Genomic DNA, 16213 nt, shown 5'->3' on the forward strand with positions numbered 1-16213 from the left:
GAGTCCACTCACTATCTGATACTGAGTGGTTACTTAGTGAACGTATCATGAATGAAGCAGAAAAAAAGAATGGTGGAATAAATGACCACAGAGTCATAGGTGAGACAGGAAAGAATGCGTGGGAACTAAGATGCCCAGAGGATCAGCCACATTGCTTCTATCCAAGTCACAGCTGCCCATTTCCTTCTGACTATGACTTCTCCCTAACCTCTCAAATGAATAGCTAACACTTTACAGCACAGTATACTCTATAATGCTTTCTTACATGTGTCAATGCACTGACTTTGAACTTAAAACATTCCTGAAGTCATAGGATAGCAAGGACTATCTAATCTCCTTGTACAAAAGAACCTGAAACTCAGAGTGATTGTGACTAACTCAAGGTCATGTATGCAACTTATGTTAGGCAAAGTCAGGACTCAGTTTCAAATTATCTCCATCCAAATTAGGTCATCTTTCCCTGTCACCATCAGTTGTGGTACACAGAGTAGGCCAGTAATATCTCTACTCTGAGGGGAGTTACAGCAACCTTCCCTGAAAGATAACAGTTGAATGTGGGCCTGGAATCATCAGTACTTAGTGTCTTCCTCTACAGGGTAGCAAGAAAGTAGTGTAAGGAACGACCTTGGGGATGTACCACAGAAGAAGAAGTGGGTCCTTTAGAAGAACTAAAGGGTCTGTTGCCTACCCCCTTCCCCAGGTATTGATATGACACAGCATATCAGCTTAGGGTTAGAGCAATGTGTACACAATGGTTATGAGTATGGTCTGTAGAGTCAGGTTTTAGTTCAAATCCTACTTATACCTTTATATCATTATAAGACTTGGAAGAAATCTCCATTATAAGTTTCAATTAAAACATTTATTCAGCACTTACTGTATGCCATTCAATGACTAAGTTCTGAATCAACAGTACTTACAGACATTGCTTCTTCTATATGCCAGAAGTTATCCAGTACTCAACAAGTACAAAATTTCATATATAATGGGTACACAAAAGTTGTAATGGATAAGCAAAACCCTTTGCAGATGCCTGGCTCATGAAAACGACTGCAGAAATGATGTCTGTATACAGGTGCTTGAGAATCATGGTTCTTAGTCAGGACCTCAAGAAACAACCAATGGGATATATATATACAGGAAGAGATTAGTGTGTTGCATTCATTCACACATTTATGTTGGCTGAGAAGTCTGATCTGCAGTGTACAAGCTGAAAACCTAGGAAAGCCCATGGGTGTGATTTGGCTCCAGTCCAAAGGCCTGAGAGCCAGGGGAGTGGAAGGTATAGATTCTCAGTCTGGGAAAGTCTGAGAACCAGGAGCATAAATGCAGGAGACGATCAGTGTCCCGGCTCAAGCAATCAGACAAGGAGAGGGGAATTCCTCCTTCCTCTACCTCTTATTCTAGCAAAGCCTGCAACAAATTGGATAGTGCCCACCCACCTTGGGGAGGGCCATTTACTTTACTAAGCCAAATGCCAATCTCATCTCAGGACACACACACAAGTAATGCTTAATCTACTCTGGAATGACAGTTATCCATAAAGTATGAAGCAAACCCTAACTGAATACCTAGTCTGTCAGCACTGGATTCTGATTTCCCAGCCACCAAAACTGTAGAAATACATTTTTTGGTGTAAATTTATAAGCCACCCAATTCTACTCCACTAGCCACATGGGAAGGTTCACCTTGACCACTCACCACTCGGTGGTACTGTGTGATCTAGCTTCACTAGCTACCAGTATTCAAAATCAGACCAAACTATAGTACTAATGACCCTGCACTTAGATATCTTTCATTTAATATCTTCACATCTACTCTCTATTTTAACTGCCATTCTTTGTGGTAAGTATGGTCATTCCCTAATAATACCTGCAGAAATTTAGGCCACAAGATTTTGTGACCCACAAAAGACAGCAGGCTAGAGAAAAACTGCCTCACTACCCTCTTATTCCCCCCCTCCCACAGAAGGCACTAACCATTTCCTTGGAAACTTTCACTAGCTCCTCAGTGCTCCCCAAGAACAACACAACCTCCCAGACACTGCCTGCAGAAGCAGAAGTCCTTCCTGAGCATAGATCCTGGAAGAGCAGTGCCTGTGCTCCACAATTGAGTTTTCACAGCTTCAAACTGGAGAAAATAACAGATATAATAGTGAGCTTTACATAAATTTAAATAATCTATTTTGAATTAACATCCATTATTCTGATTACTTACTCTCTACTAATTTTGGTGTTAAATGTTACTTATAAAATTATAATGCTAATAGTGTTTTTGTAAATGTGCCTATTTAGCAAGATAAAAGGTTTGATTCAGCTTTTTGGTTGTATTTTTTAAACTGACTTATGAGATCCAAAGGATTAGGTTTTGTGATAAGCCAAGAGTAGGGTAAAACTACAGAAACTGTGAGGTCTTGTCCTTTGGCCTCCCCTCTCCCTACACACCCTGCCTTTACCCCTTCTCTCCTCCTTCTCCATCTTCCTTTTCTCTCCCTAATCTAGCAGCACCTGACTTAATCTTCTACCTATTCTGTAAACTCTATAATCGTGTATGTCTTTGTGTCTGGCCCTGCTGATCTCTCTGCCCAAACAGTCTTTTCACCCTTCACGTATACCTTGAAGCTTTATCTTTTAACTTCCCTCTGCTTCCCAGGGCATGGCAAAACCCTGTTTTCCCAGGTTCTGGCTGATTTCCAGTGTAACACTTCTCTTTTCTTACCTGTTTGCTTCTCTGTTTTCCTCTCCCATGAGACCTTGAGGAGAGATGAAGACATGGCCTTTTTAAAATTCACTCCTAGTGAGTAGCCTAGTGGCTGACCTGTCACTATGGACCCAGTGAATAAGATAGAGGGAAGGAGATGGAAGGAGGCAGATGAGAAGTAAGGAAAACAGGCAAAGAGGTAAACACAGACACACTAGATGGAGACAGAAAGCTAAACACAGAGAGAAAAGACAGAGCCAGGGTCAGAAAGAGGACAAGGAGGGAAAAGATAAAGAGAAAATAAAGGAAGGAAAGCACAAAATGAAAAGACACATTGTGATAAAGAAGGAGAAAGGAAAAAGGCAAAGACGGGAAGTAAGGAAGGAGAGATAATAGGAGCAAAGGTAGTGAACAATTTTGTCTCATATAGGCATGCCCTGGATTGCTAGCGTCCCAGTTACAGCACATCTCAAATCTGCATTCTCACAGCAAAAGTACCTTATTTTCCATCATCTGTGTTTAACTCATACAGGGGGCTTTGGCTTGTTGTCCATTTTTACATCCTATAATTATTTGAATACATTTGCATCGAATTATATTTAGATTTTTCAACATCTCTGTAATTTCCAAAGACAAACAGAAAAATCTTCCAAAAAATGAAAATGATACAGACTACATATTTAACCATAAAACCTGGCAATTCGTTAGAGAAAGAAATCATTTGCTTCTTTAGCAAAAATCTTCTACTCCAGAAGTTATTGCTTAGCAATAGATGAATATGTTATAGAATAACAGAGCTTGACTAAATTAGCACTAATTTAGGTTTTTTGGGTAGAAATGTGTATGCTATTGTTAGTGAAGCTTTCTAGAAAGTACCCTAATTTATACAGTTATAATATTTTAAGTACATAGTGTCATTTCTTCTAAGTTTGAGTTTTTAAAAGTGAGTAAAAATTGACATTTCAAACTCAATTCACTAAATGGGATGCAATAAATACATAGTAAGGATGCCTTTGAATGAAAAGGCAAACTCTTACTCAATTGGGCTAACCATCGTAACAATTAGGATACATGGAATGCTCCTCTAGGGAATTGTACACACCTGAGCTCATTGAGGACACCAAACCACAATTTTATTCCTTTTCTTATTCTCATTTCACTTCTCTGGGAACTCTGCAACAGTTTAGGTCACTTGGAAAAAGTCATGTGGTTGGTATGGGGCAGAGCTGAGTTTCATTCTGGTATTATTCTTATGTCCAAAGCCTCTAAGCTAAAACATTTTTGCTGACATGACCAAGACTTATAGCCTGTGTTACTATAAACCAAAGAAGCTGCTGATTGATCCATGGACCTCTGACCTTTGAGAAAAGTTATTGCAATTTCATGAGTGTCCACTATTCATCAGGTACTTCAATGAACTCCCACAACAACCTCATGCTATGGCCGAAGAAGCTAAGCTCCTGAGGTTGAGTGGCTTGCCTGGGGTATCCAAAGGGCCTCTCCAGTCATTCAGATGCCCATAATAAGGCATGAAAGCTCAAAGTCTCCATCACAGACCTCACTGGAAGAGAGAAGGGCTATTTCTTTGTATTTGTTTAAAGAGCTACAGTCTGTTGAATGCTTGTTGCGTTTTCTATGTGCATGGCATGGACTTTTGTTTATACTTCACAACAGACCTGTGAAGGAAGCATGCTATGTTAGACCTCTTTCTTCACTCTAGAGCAGGGATCATTTGGAGTTCAGGGCCCAGACAGGTATATATAATAAGACAATAGTATCAGGAACAGACTGGAATTGGAGAATGCAGATATTCAAATCCTGACTACTTAAAAACACCTCCCTGGCCACAGAAACCTGACTTTGGTCCTGTGTTCTCATTGTCATTCCCCCACCCCCACCCAGGGGGACAGTGAGGATGCCACCTGTATCATGTGTCACTTCTGAGTGAAGCATCTTTCATACTCTTAAGATAGCACTGTTGATCCTCCCAACTCTGGTATTCCAAACCCATCCATCCCACTTTCCTAAAGCTTTTAAAGCAGCTATGCACAGTGTTCATGTTATTACAAGACCCCTAATTGTTATTAATTGCTGTTGGTGGCGATGATAATTAACGCACTGTAATGAAGTGCTAGCCCACCATCCTGCCGAATGTATTTAACCTGTGCTTGTCTGAAGAGAGGAACAGATTTGATAAAGAACTTCTTGCCTCCATGCTGAAGAAGAGATGGGGTGTATGACTTAATTTGGACACCTGGGAGCCTTGGGCCACGCCTTACTTCCGTGGAAGATCTCTCTGCCCAAGGCCTCTGCTTCCTCTCATCTTCTCCAGCTCCCTGCTGCCAAGCTGCTTCACTTGATCAGAACAGCACGCTCATTTGATGACATGCCAGCATGGGTTTCAAACACCAATTACCACTCCGGCAATGACAAATATGAAGGGAAAAAAAGCAGCAATGATCGTTTAATAAATTTATTATGAAGACAAATGGCCCTTGCATAAATCACCTCCCTTATTATTTGAAAACCCTTGCTTATTCAGACATAGAGACAACAAGGGTTAATTTCAGAATCATGGAAGCACAACCCTTGGGTGGGGCTTAGGATCCCCCAGGCCCCAGAATAAGAACAGTCATTAACTCAGCGCTGTGTGCCTCTCTTCTGGGCTACTGGATGTGATAGATGGGAAGTTTGCAAGTTTCCACCCCATATGGAAACTTCTCAAAAACTGTCCAAAGAAGTTCTCTGACAACTTTTAGCCTGGGTGATGCTACTTACCCATAGAGAAATGGAAAGGAAAGGGGGAAGAGAGGCTAAGAAGTGCAGTGAACAAGCACTAACTGCTAGCATTGCATCTTGTTGCACACCACATAGAGAAGATGTCTGTATCAGGTAGCCCCCTCTCCATTCCATAACACCTCAACTATGTGATCTCAGTCAGGCCTCAAGGTCTTAGTTCCCTAGTCCATAAAGTGAAGAAAATACCAGCAGCCACCTCATAGATTTGTTGTTGGAATGATTAAATTAAATAATATGTAAATACTTAGCATAGAAAACGTTTCACATATTATCTTTACATTAGTTATTTCCCCCACATTGTCCATGAAAAGATAGGAGCTCATCTAATTTTCGTATCCCCCCCCCACAGACGCAACAGCTAATAGTGAAGTGAGGCTGCAAACCCATGTTGTCCAACTCTGCTGTCCTCATCTAGCCCCTGAGTTTGCTCCCATTAAGGGGACAATGCCAAGGTGTGCAGTAGGACTTCTGGGAGAAAGATGCCTTTCACGGTCATGTTCATGTCATTCCAAAAGAGGTAGGGACACTTTCCTCCTTGTCAGCTGCTATTTTCTGGTTAGTAGAAAAATTTAACACTCCCTAAATGTATAATTGAAGATATAGGAGTCATATTTCTGATATTGATGGTAACCATGCATACCCATTCTGCTTTGTTGTGGTGGTGGGATTTTTTAATACTTAAATAGGAATGTCTACCTTCCCACCTCTCCTAATTCTTGTCTGTTTCATCCCACTTTTGGGTTGGCTGCAAGATATTTAAGTTCATGTCACTGCCCAAACCTACAGGCAGACTTCAGCTAAATCTTGCTCCATATCTATGTCTCCACGTATAAAGAGCTCAAGAAAAACATGCACAAGACTGAATATGGTCAAGCAATTGGCTAGTCCAGCAAATGTCTCCATCTCCATAAAGAAGTATTTGAACTATGTATCAGGCAGCAGGCTTGGCAATGAAACCACAGGAAGAGGAGGCACTTTTACTTTGGAAAATGGTTTTCACTGCATTCAGAGGGAAGTCATTCACAGTCTGCAGTGAGAACCCATGTGCTAACAATGACACGACACTTCTCCATGGAGTAACACTTACTGAGAACCCTGAATGTCCTGTGAGGTGGACACATAGGGATGGCACCCTTCCATGAAGGGGCCAAAACTGTTTCACCTGCCATCAGGTAGCCCTCTGCCTAGACGATCTTGGGACAACCACAGTTTTCTCCTACCTCTCAGCAGAAATGAGAACGCCTAAGTATACCTCACTCTCATTCAGAAATGTAAAATGTAACAGCAGGGCTAAGATCAGAGGGTAACAAGAGATCTTCAATGAGCCAATTGTCCCAACTTGCCACTTCCCCATAGGAGGAATAGAATTAGTTGAGAAAAAGGAGGACGTCTTATCTTTTTTAGGCCATACCTTTCCCCTCCCAGGACTCACACATACCCACACACACCAATCTTACTTTCTCTTTTGTACACAAACACACACAAGCTAAGCTCATGAATTCTGTCTCTTTTACTAGCTCTTTTCTCTCTGTGTGTCTTTTTCATGCACATCGTACTTTCTCTCTCTCGATCTCTGTCTTACACACCCATGCACACACAAGCTCAGGCTCATATATGTTCTCTGCCTCACTTCAAAGCACACTCTTGTTCTCTCTCTCTAACACACACACACACACACACACACACACACACACACACACACACACACACATACACACACACGACCCAATCTTTGAGCCCCAGACAGAAGGTGGGTCTAAGAAAGTAGGGCAGACTGCAAATTGTCTTGTCAGGGAGGAAGCAACACAGGAGCAGGAGGCTTCACAGACAAAAGCTCTGCCTTCTGTTGTTGCTAATGATGCAGACAGTAGGTGTGTCTGTGAGCTGCCCTATTCCTAGAGGAGCCTATGGCACTGCAGCTGTTGCCTCCCCCTCCTCCTGCCTTACTCCTTCTCCTCTGAATTTGCGTCCCCTCTTTCTTTCCCCACTTTCACAGCTAGATGTCTTTGTGCCTCACCCTGTGCTGAATGTTGGGCATCAGGCACAGGTTTCAGACCCACAACAAACCTATGAGGACTGTACTATAATCTCTGTTTTACAGATATGAAGCCACAGCTTAGAAAGTGAGGTTCAACTGCAGACCTTGGGCCTGGTTCCAGGTCTGACACCAAAGCCTGACCGAGACAGACCTCACCATAAGACATTTCAGGAGAAGAGAATGGAAATTCCAGAAATCAAGAGAAGAACACTTAATGGGGACAAGGGTGAAGAGAAAGAGAATAGCCATAATAAACCTCACCCACTCAGCTTTCTTTGCTCATCTTGGTCCAAAGCCCACTTTAATCCTTCCTCTTGCCTCATGCTCGGTTTCCACTTCTGTTAATGGCTATAGTGTGGAGAAATTGCCACACTACAGCCATTATGGAGCACACCCTATTTCTGTGCATATTTGACGTCAGGTTCACTCAATCATCAGTCATTTGTTTAATGAGTAGTTTTTGAGCATTAATCTCATACAAAACTGGCATATTCCCCCAGGGTTCTGGAAATAGGTATAGAGTATAGGGAGCTGTCTGTCTTGTTCAACCTTATAAATATAGGATAAATGAAGGTATCTTCCTCCTCATAGGTACCTCTATGAGAAAATGGTTGGAACATTCAACTATCATCTCTGGGCCATGTGTGGAAGGCCCAGGCCCCACCTCACCTGTAAGACTCTAAGAGCCCCAGTTCTTCTTGTGGTGTTGAATTTTACCTGTCAGCAGAGAAACAGATCCCCTGATGTTGCCTTTTGGATGCCCCTGAAACCTTCATTTGATTGAATTACCACTGATCCCTGTTGGAACCAGGCAGAGAAGTTCAAAGAAAAACAAAGGATCTATGACCTGTTGACGTGTTCTGGCCATTGTCCTTGTCCCTAGCTCTGTCCTTCCATGCTCTGAAGGTCTCTGTCAGCCTTGTTTTCTGGTTCTGAGCCTCAGGATGAAGTTCATCCATTTTCAAGGATCCTACTCTGATCTCTGCTCTGGCTCCAGCTTACCCCTCCTCTCCAGGAAGTAGTCTTTCACCTCTGTTTTCTAAAAGGGAAGCTTGTCAGGTAGACAAAGCAGGATTATCCCTACTGACCCTATAATACATTATGGGAGACTTTGGCCAAGTTCCTCCAACCTCTCTGAAATTCTGATCCTTTATCCGTGTAATGGATGACTTAAGAATCTCTACAGGGCTCTGGTTGGATTAAAGAAGGTAAGGCAGATAAGTACACAGATACTCTATAGATGAGTTCACACTCTTCATCCTCACCTGATAGGACTGTCCCCTAAAGCCAGTTTACTTTTCTAAGCATTTCCTAGACACATGTCCTAATGTATGATCTATGAAGAAAGACTCTAGAACTGCTGTCCATCACATTCCTGTCATAAGGGGTGTTAATGTTTTAGGTTCTGAGGACCCCTGCAGTAAATAAATGAGTTCAGCCCATTTTGTCTAAATTATCCTTGACAAGAAGAACACACTGTTTACTTAGCAAGTGCTTATGTAGCATACTCTGTGCTAAACATCAACTCATTTGGTTCTCTATGTTGGTAAGGAGAGATACTATCATCTGCCTCATTTTTAAAAATGATGGAATTACAGCACAAGTCAATCACTTGCCCAATATCACACAGTCAGTTTTGAACACAGTCCACCTTCTGGATCTAATTTCTTATACCCTCTACTTCTGTCTAAACACACACACACACACACACACACACACACACACACGCATGCACATTTATACTAGTCCCTGTCCAGCATTTTACTTACTCACAGTAACTATGATCTGAAAATATTAAATGGATAATTCCAGAAATAAATAATTCCCAATTTTTAAATGTGTGATATTCTGAGTAGCATGATGAAATCTTGCACCAATCTGCTTTGCTCTGCCTAGGGTTTGAATCATCCCTTTGCCCCACCATATCCATGCTGTATGCACTACTCACCAGTTAGTCACTTAGCAGCCATCTGAGTTATCAGATTGACTGTCACACATTGTGGTACTTGTGTTCAAGTAACCTTTATGTAGTGTCCTAAGGCTAAAATGTAATTCCTGTATCGTTCATCTCATCTCGTCTTGTCACAAAGGCATTACATCAACTCACATCACCACAAGAAGAGTGTGAATATAGCAGTACAGCTACAAAGCAATGAGGGAGAGAGAAAAACTACATTCACCTGACCTTTATTATAGTATGTTGTTATACTTGTTCTATTTTATTACTTGTTATTGTGGATTCTCTCTCTCTCTCTCCCTCTCCCTCCCTCTCCCTCCCTCTCTCTCTCTCTCTCTCTCTCTCTCTCTCTCTCTCTCTCTCTCTCTCTCTCTCTCTCTCTCTCCCTCTCTCTCTCTCTCTCTCCCTCTCTCTCTCTCTCTCGTTTTGTTGTTGCTGTTGTTCTTTGCAGTACTGGGGATTGAACCCAGCGCATTGCCCATGCTAACCAAGTTTTCTACTACTGAGCCTTGTTAATCTCCTACTGTATCTAACTTATAATTTAAACTGTTATCATAGGTATGAAGGATAGGAAAATACAAAGCATATAGGGCTCCATACTATCCTCATTTTCACACACCCACTGAGGGTCTTGGAACAGATCCCTTCAGGTCAGTGAGGACTGTTTGCATATTGATTTGCAAGAAAAACAAAATATTTAGTTGATTATTTGTGTAATATGTTGATATTATATCAAATATTTATTCTAGAAAATATAGAAAGGCTGTCTGAGACTCTCCTGCTATCATTTTTTATGACTTAGGGACTTGGTATTACTGCAGGACCTGTCACCCCTGTTGACAGCTGCATTGCTCTAGGTGTAACCTCCTCTCAAGGGGGAAGGCAAAGGACCAGAACTCCCAGGGACTCCTGTTCTACCTCTCCCAGCCAACCCTGAGGGCAAGTTTTCCAATAAGCCTGCTTCTCCTTCAGTATGATGGTCATTCACATTTTCAGTGATTTCTACAGGGTGAGTGGGTAGATCTTTTCTCTCTTTTCCCTACATTGCTTTTTATCAGTGGAGAAATCCTTCAGCTGATTTTCTCAACATCTCTGATATCACCATCGCATTCACATCCCTGTCAAAGCAGCAGAAAGTAATTTCTGGGTAAAATGAGAAGTTGTATTATGAAAAGCACCAGATGTTTAGGGAGCATGGTTTTAGTGCTCAATTCTGTGCTGGCAAGTGGGACCCAGGTATCTTGTTCCTTTTGTGGCAGGACATTCCTTTTTTAGTGTAAACAAGCACAGGTGAATATTGGAAAACCAGACTTTGACATTTCTTTAATGTGACTACTTCTGACTCTGTTTATACATCTGCATAATAATAGATAGAACATAACCTGAAAAATGTCACTTTATAAAACATCAGTACAGAAAGAGATCTTAGAGACACTCTGGCTCAGATTGGCAAACAAGTTTTCTCTCCTATGCAATAGCAAAGGGTTGAAAGTGTTGCTTGGGTTGCGGTCATTGCTGACACTTGTTAGACTGTGTCTGAGTGTGTAGGGCAAGAGTACGGCAATCAAATTAGTAACATACGTAAAGGCACCTGTCTTAGTATGGGTTCTTTGGAAGGTGAGCTTGAGACAGTGATTCATATGGAAGTATTTTAGTTAGGAGGGCACTCAGGAGAAGGGTAGAGGAAAGCAGTCTGAAGCAGGAGAAGGAACCTAAGCAAGGATATAGTCCCAGGTGAGGACCACTGGATGGACCACTGGAGCATGAAATGAGACAAGATGGCTGATCTTTGATCCAGGGGTGGTCAGCCATGCACTGAATGGGGGGTGGGGCAGAGACAGTGATGACACAAACATTCCGAGTCTGGTAGCAATGGCTCTTTTCAGCAGAGGGCTATTTTTAGCTTTTTTTATTTTTATTTTTCCTTTTATTCATATGTGCATACAATGTTTGGATCATTTCTCCCCCCTCCCCCCACTCTCTCTCTTACCCCCACCCCCTTTCTCTCCCCCCCACCCCCTCGCTACCCGGCAGAAACTATTTTGCCCTTATCTCTAATTTTGTTGTAGAGAGAGTATAAGCAATAATAGGAAGGAACAAGGGTTTTTGCTACTTGAGATAAGGGTAGCTATACAGGGAGTTGACTTGCATTGATTTCCTGTGCATGTGTGTTACCTTCTAAGTTAATTCTTGAACTAACCTTTTCTCTAGTTCCAGGTCCCCTTCTCCTATTGGCCTCAGTTGCTTTAAAGTATCTGCTTTAGTTTCTCCCCGTTGAGGGCTATTTTTAGTGGCAACTGTGAGTCATTAGTGGCCAACACTTGCAGCAGCTGGGAGGTGGGTGCAGTCTTAATAAAGGAAGAGTACCAAGGATGTATACAAGTAATACAGAGTGAAAGAATGATGGTCCTGTGGCTACTTGGTTATCATCCTTACATGGAGCACTGACTGCTCATTTTATAGGTGAAAATGTGATACTCAGAGAGAAATGCTAAAATTAAAACTCTTATATATACCTTTAGAGCCCCCCACAGCTTGACCCTACACTCAGTTATTAACCATCTGCCATGTGCAGAGCATGGCTGTCATTCTAGTTCTGCCCATGCCTTGTTGCAAGGATTCAGGCACCTCTCTCACCCCATGCTTTTAGTCATGCTTCTTCTGCAAGGGAAGTGTGGGATACCTTTCTGTTTTTTACCAAGCAACTAAAAATACCTGAAAAATCTATGTTATAACATTCAGCTCAGAGCACCTGTAAGGCATCATAGCCCTTTACAAGCAATATAGAAAGATTCGAAGTCTCAGAGTAGTGACTTGTAGGTGTACCATATAGATTATCTATAATGCCTGCACTTCCATTATAGACCTTCTGTAAGTACTTATAGAGCGTTATAGATTCCCTGTAGAATCCCACAGATTGCCTGCGATTATTGTGCCACGTTAAATAGTCATGCATTCAACTATCTATTGAGTGGTTACTACGTGCCAGACCATGTTGTAGAGAAACCAAATGAACAAAACTGACAAGGTCTATGCCCTTATAATAAGCAAAACAAGAGACAGCCAATAAACAAAAAGTAACAAGTAAAGATTTCAGATGATGTAAATTGACATTGATAATGAGGCAGATTCTAATTTCATAGGTCAAGGCCAGCTTGTGTGGAGAGGTAATGTTCAAGCCGAGATCTGATCTATGATAGAGTTATCTAGAAGATGGTCTGAGAAAGGATCTTTTTCAAGAAAAAGTAAATGGAACAGCCAGCAGCAGGAATTAATGTGACATAATTCAGCAAGAAGAATGTCAAGGTGTCCAGGAAATTGAGAGTGAGTGAAAGAAGAACACTGAGCAAGTACCATGGGTGAAGAAATAGAAGTGAATAGCAACCATAAGTTCCATTATAGATCAGCTGTGGGTATTTATAGCACTATTTCAAATCCTACAGGTGCTGTCAAAGTCAACTAGGATTTCATTATAATTTGCCTGTGGGAACAAGGTATGTCATCTCAAGTCATTTGGGCATTGAGAGGAGCTGAAGTCATTGTGGTTCCATTGTAGACACCTCAGATGCTTTCTGGCTGTTAAAATTTGTTAATTGTGCTGGCAAAATCCCTAAGGATTGCTTGGAGGTTATTTGTAAACCCAAGGGTTTCCTAAAGAACAATTTTTCTTTCTCTGAGTTTTCCCTCCATTTTATTGATCAACATGAGAAATTAATTTTAATAAAAGTATTTGATACAAACTATGGTACCCAGTTAGAAACATTTCTCCAGTCAGTTAGGATTAGCTATAGCTGCAAGTAATGAAGACCATAAAATGATTGAAATAAGACAGAAGTCTATTTTCTCTCAGAAAAATGTCTGAAGTCAACAAATCTGAATTGGCAGTTCTACTCCATGAAGTAATCCTCAGGATCCAGGCTTCTCACAGCCTACTCCTCCACCATTAAAATGGTGCTCCAGCCACCACATGAGTCCCAAGGAGCAGAATGGTAAAGAAAAGGAGAAAATCAAAGGGGCATCTAGTTAACTTTTTTAGGAAAGTTTCAAGGAACTGTTTGAATATACTTCTGCTTAACATCTGCTAGAACTAGTCACATGCCCACTGTGTAGTCAGGTAGCTGTAAATTGCAATCTTTATTCCTGGTGGCCATGTGCCTGAAGAATATTCTCTTACTAAGGATGAAGAAAATGGATCATTAGCATAAATCACCTCTCCTATTTCCAGTATGGACATAACAACTCATGTTACAAAATGTACATTAATAGAAATGCCCCAAACCAGTAGTTGATATCCCTAGAATTTTAAGAACTAGTGAAACTAAATTTAAAGAGAGAAGGAGTACAATATAGTGCTGACAACTTATAATTTTCCTAAGTGAGGATATGAAAAACAAATTAAAACTATCACCCACTGTCACAGTCATCCCATAAAGAAAGAAGACAGAAAAGAAAAGAAATAGAAATGCCTACATTACAAATTTCTTAATGGGGTAAATTTAGCTTTTTTGGGAGTGGGAAATAAACGTTTTTTTATTTTACCAGAAGGTAGTAATAGTTTCATCATAGGCCAGTATTATTAAATGGTGCTCCAGACGGAAAGCATTTCCTTAGTACAGTCTGCGTGGTGCTTCTCTTTCTAAAACCTTCCCCCAAGTAGCAATAATAACAACCATTTATTTCGAGTGCAAATCATTAACTGATGGACCTCAGGCCAGATTATTTTTCATAGACATTGTGTTTGATCTAATCACTATTTTTTTTAATTTTGCAGTCATCATAAAAATATTAAGAGATTTCATGTTTCTAAAAAATTCAGTTTTTGCTTCTCTCAGAAAGTAGGAGGTTCTGGCACACTGGGCAATCCTTTCCACTCTCAGAAGGATGAAACTCAGTCCCAGATGTCCTGTTAGATGGGCATACACTTGCCAATTCATTATTGGTCCCACCTGGCCAGAGTCTTTCCTTTATGCTCTCCTTCAGGAAAGCATCAGCTGTGGAAAGCTGATTTAGAGGTAGTAATGTGCAGGTATTTATATCATATTTCTAAACTTCACATCAACCTGGGAGTTAAGCATTATTATTCCCATTTTACAAGATCAAAGACATAGGAAGACTTACCCAAGGCCAAAGAACCAATAGTGGCCCACCTGAAATTTGAATGAAAGGCCTTTGTGCCTTCCACTGTGCCACCATGCCCTAGAATTATTCACACCATCTCAGTTATACAACTTCCATAAATTTGGATGAGAAAAGTCTTGAATTTCCTATTTCTCTTGCAGTATTGCTTTAGACTCCTTTTTATATTTATTTTTGAGGAGAAAAAAATCCTGGGCAAGGACATTTCATCCATCATGCAGACACAGCATGCATTTAAGCAGCTCTGAGCCATAAATTGGTTACTTAATCGGCCCTAGCTAATCCATGATGTGCAGACACCCAACTGCCCTATATGAAAAAGCTTCCATTTATGGAGTGGACACAACTGCCAGAGCCTGGGATCCTCATAGCAGCGGCAGTGTGGGGTTCAAGGCCTTCCTGAGCCTTCCACCCGCTTTAGCCTCTAGGTGCCTTGTGGGGAGGGGCTTTCAGAGAATGAGGGTGAGTGCATCCTTTTATTGGAGAAACAGTTCTGAAAGAGAATGAGGATTTTGAAAAGTATATGGCACTGGGCTACTTGTCTTTCACAATTGGACTTCTTTACTCTGAGCTCTGTGCTGAGAGTGTCAAGATAAAGAACACATACACACCAAAAACTCCACTGCCTGCTGGATTCATACTACATACACTCTAGTTTTCTTTTCAAAAGACCATATACATTTGAAGCACATTTAACTATGACATTATCAACCACTTTCAGATAATGCTGTTTGACAAATGCAATGCTACTTCCTTTAGTTCATTCAACTTGAGGTGATTGTTGTGTGTCAGACAGAAAGGACGATAGATGTGTGGATAGCAATTAAGTCCAGTCCTTGCCCTTCAGTCTCAGCTAGTATGGAAGATACACACATAAGCAAATTCATGTGTTCATTCATTGATTCATCCAACAGTTTTTAGTGCCTCCCATGGTCTAAGCGCCCTTCTAGGTACTGATCCCTGTCTTCACAAAGTTTCTATTCTAGTGGAAGAGGATATGCTGTGCTACTTTCCTGTGGCCAATGTAAGAAAGTACCACAAATTTAGAAATTTAAAACTCGTGAATTTCTTATCTTAAGGTTCTGAAAGAAAGGAGTCTAAAACCAGATTGAAGTGCTATCTAGAATCCATGTCCTCACCCTTTCTATCTTCTGTGAACACATGAACTTGATTGATGGCTGCTTCAAAAGCTAACAGTGTAGCATTTTCTCTCTTCCCTGACTCTTGCTTCCACCCTACTTCTCTCTTTGGATCTGATCTCCCTGCTTTCCTCTTATAAGAACAGCAGGCTCTACCCAAATAATCTACTCATCTTCCTATCCCAGGAGTATTTTTACCATGTAAGGCAAATATTAACATAGTTACAAATTTCGGGGAACATGACAGGATAGGAACATGCCTGAGACCTTTATTCAGCCTACCATAGGGACAGATAGTAAATAATTAAGTCAATACACATGGACACAGAAACACACATATACACACACAAGAGCATGTCAGACAATGTTATTTGAAGTTCAGGGTGAGGGCACAGAACATGACTGGAGCAGCCATTTTCAGCAGGAGATGGTCTAAACAGTTGA

General features: G+C 41.1%; 1 protein-coding gene and 1 long non-coding RNA gene across 2 annotated transcripts in view; one reads left to right on the forward strand and one right to left on the reverse strand.

Annotated features, from left to right (window-relative positions):
• Dab1 (DAB adaptor protein 1) overlaps positions 1–16213 on the forward strand; it is a 1106217-nt gene that overhangs the window by 531750 nt on the left and 558254 nt on the right. The gene's annotated exons all lie outside the window — the stretch shown is intronic.
• LOC141424933 (uncharacterized) overlaps positions 1–16213 on the reverse strand; it is a 98126-nt gene that overhangs the window by 52914 nt on the left and 28999 nt on the right. The gene's annotated exons all lie outside the window — the stretch shown is intronic.

Source organism: Castor canadensis, chromosome 7 (assembly GCF_047511655.1).
Source record: "Castor canadensis chromosome 7, mCasCan1.hap1v2, whole genome shotgun sequence".
Taxonomy (NCBI): Eukaryota; Metazoa; Chordata; class Mammalia; order Rodentia; family Castoridae; genus Castor; species Castor canadensis.